This window comes from Myotis myotis, unplaced genomic scaffold, assembly GCF_014108235.1.
Source record: "Myotis myotis isolate mMyoMyo1 unplaced genomic scaffold, mMyoMyo1.p scaffold_m19_p_21, whole genome shotgun sequence".
In the NCBI taxonomy this organism is placed as follows: Eukaryota; Metazoa; Chordata; class Mammalia; order Chiroptera; family Vespertilionidae; genus Myotis; species Myotis myotis.
In genome coordinates, this window is record NW_023416326.1 from 7064358 (window position 1) to 7072902 (window position 8545).

The window sequence follows — 8545 nt, forward strand, 5'->3', positions numbered from 1 at the left end:
CCATGGGAGATTGAACTATGTCTTCCCAACCCCAGATGATATTGCAGAAGCTACATTTTAATAAATCCCGCTATCAACATGTTTACTTGCCATGCATCTCGCGCACAGAAAATTAGAGTGCAGACTGTGCCCTCGACAAATTTGGTCTCTTAAAGCTTCCCAGATGTTTAGATTCCAAATAAACAGTAGTAGGTAGTTTGGAAATGACAGCAGAAAAGTCATCGCTGGAGGGGAAGAGGCTGAGCTTCCTAAACCACAGGCTGGGGAGGGAGGGAGGGCTCCTCAGATGCCTGGGGCCAGGCAGCCCCAGCCCAGCCAGCACAGAGGCTCTGCCACAGCTCTGTGCGCTGATCCAAGGGAAATCAGGGCTGGCCACTGCCTCCCGGAGGTAGATAAGCTCAAGATATATGATCTGCTTTCCTGCCAAGAGCAATTTGCTTGACAGGCCTCCTGCTTCTAAAATACAAAGGCATTCTTTGCAGCATGAAAACATTTTGGTCATTGTAATTGACCTGCATCTGTAGTGGGGAAAGGGAAAATATTGGCCAATTAGATTTTTAAAGGACTAGGAGGTAGATGGTGAACATGGTTTATAGATTTTCCGGTTGAAGGAAATGAAAATCAGTTGTATTTTTCAGGGTGTGTTCATCAGAGAGGAATATTGAACTTTATAGGGATCAAAAAATATATATGTGTTTTCAATGTCCTAAAAGGCATTGATCATCGATCTCTTCCTTCATTCTCACAACAACCCTACAAGGTAAGCAGAAGGTATCATTCCCATTTTACAGATGAGGGATCAGTCCAAAAATCTTAAGGGACTTGGTCAAGATGTTACAGCTAATAAATCTGTCAGTAAACCTTGACCCAAGTTTAGTTTCTCCATGCACTTCCATGGTCTTCTATGGCCCTTCTAACAGCTCAACTTTTGGGTTTCCTTTTGCTTTGACTTGTAAGATAAATAATTTTGCTGTCATTGATATTAAAGGGGTATTACTAAGATAATGCTTCCCCAAGTAATATGTAAGCTTAATGCTGTACACATGAAACTAATACAAAATAATACTGAACATAAACTGTAATTGAAAAATGAAATTTAAATTACAAAAATAAATAGGCAAAGGATATGAGCAGGTAATTCATAGAAAAGGAAATGCAAATGAACAAAGAACATACCAAAAAGTTCAACCTCACTAGCGCTCTTAAGGCAAATTAAAATGATATACCACTTTTTGCCTATCATATGAGTAAAGTTTTAAATTTTTCCATTCTTTCTTTTTTAAAATGTGTTTTTCATTGATTTCAGACAGGAAGGGAAAGAGAGAGAGAGAGAGAGAGAGAGAGAGAGAGAGAGAGAGAGAGAGAGAGAGAGAGACATCAATGACGAGAGAGAATTATTGATTGGCTGTCTCCTGCATGCCCACACTGGGGATCGAGCCCACAACATGGGCATGTGCCCTTGACCGGAATTGAACCCAGGACCCTTCAGTCTGCAGGACTGGCTCTTTCCACTGAGCCAAACCAGCTAGGGCCAGAGCTTTAACTTTAGTAGACCACTCTGACCAACGGAGATGAAGAATATACCTGTAATAATGTAATGACGCTCCTCCCACCACCATAACAGTTCTAACTGAACCCGCACCATAGATACACACTGTTCAATGGCTTGTGTCCAAGGGATAAAATATATAAGTCCATTTCCATCTTCTTTTCAAATACGGCTGAAAATTATGAACTAGTTCTTTTTCTACTGATCTAGTTTAAACCATAGAGCAATCTGTATTGATCATGGAAAGGGAGACAGTGTATAGAACTAATTTAAAACATCCAGTTTTTGTTCACACTCTAATTGATTAGGACTCCAATTTATCACCTGAATAAAAAAATAAATCAAACCACCTTCTCTGATTCTGATATTTAGCTGAATTTTTCCACTATCATCTGGTACTAACACACACACACACACACACACACACACACACACACACAGGAATATGTATGTATGTATGTATGTATGTACCTCTAAGGTATGTGACACCTATATAGGGTCAGGATTGGGCTGGAGCTGGCTCAGACCAGCTTGGCAGAACCAATCCTGCTCCCTCGCCTCTTTCCAACTCTGTGATCAGTGATATTACATTGAGAGCTGAAATCAGCCCCAGAAATCACCAAATGCTGGAAATCAAGGCTGTTTGTTCCAAAGAGTAGGCTTACTGGCACCCCAGTGCATAGTAGGCACTTTAAGAAATTTTTGTTATATGATCAAATGAATTACTAAACGGAATATATTTTTATTGTCACTAACGATACATTTCTTAGGAAAATAGGCAAACATCAGAGGAGGACGACCCCACTCACTGACTTTTCAAGACAAGCTGCTCTAAAGTAAAAATGTGAGCTCCCTGAGGCAAAATTCAGGAACTATTAGATTCTCATTTCCTACGTTTTCCTCTAAGTGGGTGGACAAAACCAGGCTTCGTTTGAACTTAGGGATCCAGGGAAGCAGCCTAAAATGTTAGTGGGTCCAAACCAACGGCTTATATGATGGAAACGATATACCACTGCTCTCCATTTCAGCTGTGATTGTAAAAAGGCTCTCTCCTCCTGGGGAATAAGTCAAGAACCACAAATATTTATCACCTTTTCTAGGTTCTTAAGAGTCCTAAAATTTGATCTCAGAGAATGTTCGAGTCACATAAACTTTTTTTCGCAAAGAAAAATAAATCGCTTGCCACATGATAGTTACTCAGTTTTCAGATGATTGGATAGTTAATCCCAGGGCAATAACTAACTAGTTCCAACCCCTGCCGTCCTCACTGAACGGCAGGCTAGCGTTTAATACAATGATCACAAAGCAGACATTATCGATCATCGTCTAATAATCTGCTACTAGAATTTTTTATTCTGTCTGAAATAATAAGAAAATTCAAAATGATCATATCAAGGGGTTCTATAATATTTCTGGGCAGCAACATGAGTTTAAAAAGAAGCCCAAGGTCGCCGGAACCGGTTTGGCTCAGTGGATAGAGTGTAGGCCTGGGGACTGAAAGGTCCCGGGTTCGATTCCGGTCAAGGGCATGTGCCTGGGTTGCGGGCACATCCCCAGTAGGGGGTGTGCAGGAGGCAGCTGATCGATGTTTCTCTCTCATTGATGTTTCTAACTCTCTATCTCTCTCCTTTCCTCTCTGTAAAAAATCAATAAAATATATATATTAAAAAAAAGAAGCCCAAGGTCTTTTGAGGTCTTAGCATCACAATGAGACCGTCTATCCAAAAAGTCAGCCATGCCACCATCGAGGTGGCACATGAGATTGCCAGGGCCCAGGTTCTCCCTCTTCAGCTGCTGCCTCTTGGAGGTCAGGGTGCAACTGTGTGCGCCTGAGACAGAGCAGCAGTCACTTCAACAATGTGGGCCTCCAGGTCTATACACTCGGGATCATTGACCCCTCCCCAGTGATGTCAAGAACAATAATGACAATAATTGTCCCCAGTAAACTGGACGCCCGCAATGTTGCTAAGCATTTATCATTAACTAATTGCTAGAGTGCCCAAACACAGTAAAATATGATTATCTTAGTTTATAGAGAAAAAGAACAGAAGTTCAGGAAATTTAAGGAATCTGTGCCACATAACCAATCATGGTTGGAGCTACGGTTCCTCCCTTGTGCTGCTTGATTCTAAAGCCAAGCTAATACAGTCTATGATTTACTAGGGTCGCTGTAAGGAACGAATAGGACCAGGATTGGGAAAACACTGTTAAACTTACAAATTGCCCCATAACTGTTTTCCACCATAGAGCAACCCTTGTTAATGACCCCAAAAAGAGTATTTGCTACATAACTAAGATAGGCAGCCAGTTGTTCTCTCTACACTACTCAACCAGCTCCAGCCACTAGTTAATTTCTTACTTGAATTTAAAAAATAAGGCACAGAATCTTAGCGTTTTCTCATCTCATACACAACCCAATGATAAACCTTATGGCCAATCCTGATGCCTGGTAGGGTCTGTTATGCTTTTAATAATCATTTATGGAGTGTTCACTGAATCCCAAGAAATTTCTAGACTGTTCCGACTTTCCATTAGAGCACTCAGCTCTATTCAAATGTCTCATGTTCCCCAGCACACTAGTAAGCTCTAATTTTTTTAATAGTGACGTCTTAGTATTGAAACTACTTCCTCTCTTAAAAGTCTATAATGTTTGAGATTTTTACTTTGAGAAATCATGAAACCAGCGGGACAAGAACTTTCATAAACTGTGTGCCTGCTTGCCAAGAACACACAGTGGGAAAAAAGATACTCTCTTTAATATATGGAGTAGCCCTGGCCGGTTTTATTCAGTGGTTGGAGTATCAGCCTGAGGACTGAAGGGTCCTCGGTCCAATTCCCGGGTCAAGGGCATGGTTCAATCCCCAGCCTGGTAGGGCGCATGCAGGAGGCAGTCAATTGATGGTCTCTCACGTTGATGTTTCTCTTTCTCTATCCCTCCCTCTCTTCCTTCATCTTTCCCTTCTACTCTCTCCATCCACTCTTTCTAAAAATCAATGAAAAAAAATTATCCAGTGAGGATTAAAAAAATAAATAAACGGTCTGAGTAAAACCAGATCTTCATGTGCAGAAGAATGAAACTGGACCCTTATCTCATACCATATACAAAATCAGATCAAAATGGATTGAAGACTTAAGTGTAAAACCTGAAACTGTAAGACTACTAGGAAAAACTTCTTGACATTGGTCTGGGTGAGGATTTTTTGGCTCTGACCCCCAAAAGCACAGGCAACAAAAGCAAAAATAGACAAATGGGACTGCATCGAACTCAAAGGAAACCGTCAACAGAGTGAAGAGACAACCTGCAGAATGGGAGGACATCTTTGCCAATCACATCTCTACTAAGAGGTTCAAATCCAAAAGAGGTACATAAGGAACTCAAACAGCTCAATAGCAAGAAAACAAACAACTCAATTAAAAAATGGGCAATGTCCTAGAGAAATATAGTAGCTTTCTGTTCACACTTTGCAAGTAAAAAGGGTGGATCGTTCCACTACTGACATATTTTAAAATAATAATAATAATAATAATAATAATAATAATAATAAAAATGGGCAAAGGACCTGAGTACACATTTTTCAAAAGAAGACATACAAATGGCCAACAAGTACATGAAAAGATGCTTAACGTCACTAATCAAGCGAATGCAAATGAAAGCACAATGAGCCATCACCTCACACCTGCTAGCACGTCTACCATCAAAAAGATAAAAGGTAAGTATTGGCAAGGATGTGAAGAAGAGGGAACGCTTGTACAGTGTTGGTGGGAATGTAAATTGGTGTAGCCATCATGAAAAGTAGTATGGAGGTTTCTCAAAACATAAACAATAGGACTACCACATGAGCTAGCAATCTCACTACTGTGTATAAAGACAAAGGAAACGAAATCAGGATCTCAAACAGATTATCTGCACTCCCATGTTCACTGTAGCATTAATCAGAATAGCATTAATCACAAAGTGCCAAGTGATGGATAAATGAAGAAAATGTGATATATGTATACATATAAATACACATCTATAACTATAACTATAGCAATAACGATAACTATAACTATACTGGAATATTATTCAGCCTTTAAAAAGTATATTCCGCCATTTGTGATAACATGAATGAACCTGAAGGACATATTCTATGTGACATAAACCAGACACAGATAAGGCACATACTGTGTAATTTACTTGGTACCACAATGGTGGTTACCAAGGACTGGGTGATGGGGAAGGAAATGGAGAAACATTCATTTGATTCCTTTTGATCAAACTTTATTCATTCTGACCCGGTGATGCAGAATGAGTGAAGTCTGGACATTTAACATACAGCATGGAGACAACAGTTAACCATACCATATTGTACCCCGTTTCCATTCCCTGCTGACTGTAAACAAAGAGGTTTCATCCATCCCCTACTCTCTGCCCAGGGGCCGAATTCTGGTGCATTTTCTTGGACCGCTTTTCACATATACCAGAAAGAAAAACAGTAAACCTTCCATGAGGCCTATATTCATCTGAAAAATGAGGTGATTTGTAAATACACTTGAACCTGAGGAGGTCATGACATCCCCTCGAGGTAAATGAAAAGAAAACCTCATACTCCGAAATCAAGGCTCCAAAACCCGGGCTGGAGGCTGAAGTCCACCGATTCATAAGAGGAAACGTATTTCTCAGGCAGTTCCTAAGATGGTCTTCTTGGCGGGCTTGCCCTCTGCCCAGTGGCTCCTGGAGTTGCTTCTTTATTAGAGCAACCAGATACAAGTTTATCTCCTCTCATCAGCATGTCTCTGTTTATTTGAAGAGAGAGACAGAGAGACAGAGACAGACAGAGAGAGAGAGACAGAGAGAGAGAGAGAGAGAGAGAGAGAGAGAGAGAGAGAGAGAGAGAGAAATTTTCTGCCACTTCGGGCAACACTAAGATCTCCAACCTGAACTTCACTGTGAAATCTTTATTGCTTTTGGAAGCCCCAGTAAGACAGAGAGACTGCAGCTGGGCTTGAAGTCCCACGTGAGCTTCATGTGGCCACAGTGGTGGGGGGGTGGGGAGTGTTTTAACTTGCAAACTGAGAATGCGATACAGCAGTCATTAAAGGAAATAATAAACATGGGCTCGAATGTGTATACAAAAGGGCAGCTCAATAAAACCGACGGCAGGAACATCTATTTACTCCCCCTCCGTTAGCCATGATAGTTTACTGTCTTCCATCGCTTTCGCTGGAGTTGCAGGCCTCATAAAACGTCACATTGCAGAGTTTGGAAACCTAGAAGCTACGCTGGGTTCCTGCAGTTAAAACAACAATAAATATCTACAACGCCATCGCTCCAAGTTCAGTGATCTTATAAACCAGTCCAGGGCTACTCCCCTGAGCCAATGATATCACTTGCTGGGCTCGTCTCATAAATCACTCGGTCCAATGTAATCTCTGCTTGCACAATGTGTTTTAGCACCTCATACATTCTGCTGTCTCTTTAGGGCAATTCATTCATTAGACATTGTCATACCTGCAAACTCGGGGTTATACTCACCGTCCTCCAGTTTTCTTATAAAGAAACAGAAGACCTTGCACTCATGCATTGGAGAGAAGACAGTTTACATCCTGCCCTTTAGGCACTGTGCTTGGCTCTGTTATGCTAACGACCTCTGATTCCTTTGCAGATTTTGTGGGGGGTTTTGCAGTGTTTTTCATGCTGAAAAGGAACCCTAAAAATCAGTGGGGCAGAGAGTAAAGAGATCAATGCTTGAAGACAGAACCGTGCCCGTTAGATCTGGCAGGCTGGAAGCCAAGTTAAATGAGATAGAGAGGGCAGATGCCAGTAGATGGAGCAGTGATTTGAGATGAAAGGGAAGACAGTGAACATAGACTACGGTCTCCAGAAGCGTGGCTGTACCAGAAGAACATGGAGGGTCTCTGTGCATGGCACCGAGGCTCAAAACCTGGGCCTCTTCATACCTCAAAATCCTCACCGCCGCCCTGACCTGTTTGGCTCAGTGGATAGAGCGTCGGCCTGCGGACTGAGGGGTCCTGGGTTTGATTCCGGTCAAAGGCATGTACCTTTGTTGCGGGCACATCCCCAGTGGGGAGTGTGCAGGAGGCGGCTGATCAATGTTCCTCTCTCATCGATGTTTCTAGCTCTCTATCCTTCTCCCTTCCTCTCTGTAAAAATCAATAAAATATATTTAAAAAAGAAAAATCCTCACCGCCTACGTTGCAATCACCAAGCTGATGGAATTTTTCCAAGTCAGTTCGTCTAAGATTAGTAAACTTTCTTCGCTGTTCACTACTGCACCTTAAGTCAGAGCTTTACTATTTCACACGTGGCCGCTGCAAAAGCTTCCTAACTTTTGGGCCCAGAATTCCACGCAGTCTGCAACCCTGCTACGTCAGATTTCTCTACCTTGAAGGCCCCGTCTGAATCTTCTGCTCCAGCCAAGCTCACCATCAAAACTGCCCTGTACTTTCTCACCGCCCTGTCGTCGTCGTATTCTCCCCCAACGCCACCTGTCAAATGCATCGCCATCCTTCCAGATCCATTTCAAGGATCATCTTCCCCAGGGAGCTGCCTGGCCCTCTCCAGCCAGAGCTGATGTTTCCAGTCTCTGCGCCCTGGGCCAACGTGTCACTCATCACTCATCTTCTATTGCCTCACGGTGGCTTCTTAAGTTCCTTTTTACAGGGGCCATCTCCTGTCTGTGGCTCTTGTAAACACCCGATCTCTCTGTATGATATAAAACAGTGCCTGCCCCCAGAATTTGGGGGGGGGGGGATTCTTATTTGTGCCAACATGACAGAGATCGCTAAAAACATGACCTCTAGGTTTGAGCCAACATTTATCCGTTTCATGCCCAGTTCCTGACTGCAGAGTTATGATGTCTCAGAGAGGAAATGATCACCTTCCTAAGACCCCAGAAAGAACAAATTGTTTTCATCACGTGAACGCACAATAACCAATCGCGTTGGAGATCAGTTAGGTGGCAAAGGGTAGTTATCACTGGAAGCAATAATATG

At 42.2% G+C, this 8545-nt stretch overlaps 1 pseudogene; it reads left to right on the plus strand.

Moving 5' to 3' along the window:
* The first annotated feature begins 4968 nt into the window (after positions 1-4968).
* Positions 4969-5051, plus strand: LOC118678997 (annotated as a pseudogene).
* Positions 5052-8545: the final 3494 nt, after the last annotated feature.